Genomic DNA, 248 nt, shown 5'->3' on the forward strand with positions numbered 1-248 from the left:
ATCAATCAAGTGTTGAAAAGTGTTGGTGCAAGAACACAGCCTTGCCTCACACCTGAACTAACGGGGAAGAATCCTCGACAGGACCCCACCCCACTTTAAAGCCCTTTACAGTGCTGTATAACAGGTTTGCTATTAGTCAATAATCCTTAGTTGGAATTTCTCTTAGTCTCATATCTCGCCAGAGAGATTCACGATGCACCGTGTCAAACGCCCTCTTGAGATCGATGTAGGCTGCGGCAGCCCACGTC

This window comes from Penaeus chinensis, chromosome 24, assembly GCF_019202785.1.
Source record: "Penaeus chinensis breed Huanghai No. 1 chromosome 24, ASM1920278v2, whole genome shotgun sequence".
NCBI lineage: Eukaryota > Metazoa > Arthropoda > Malacostraca > Decapoda > Penaeidae > Penaeus > Penaeus chinensis.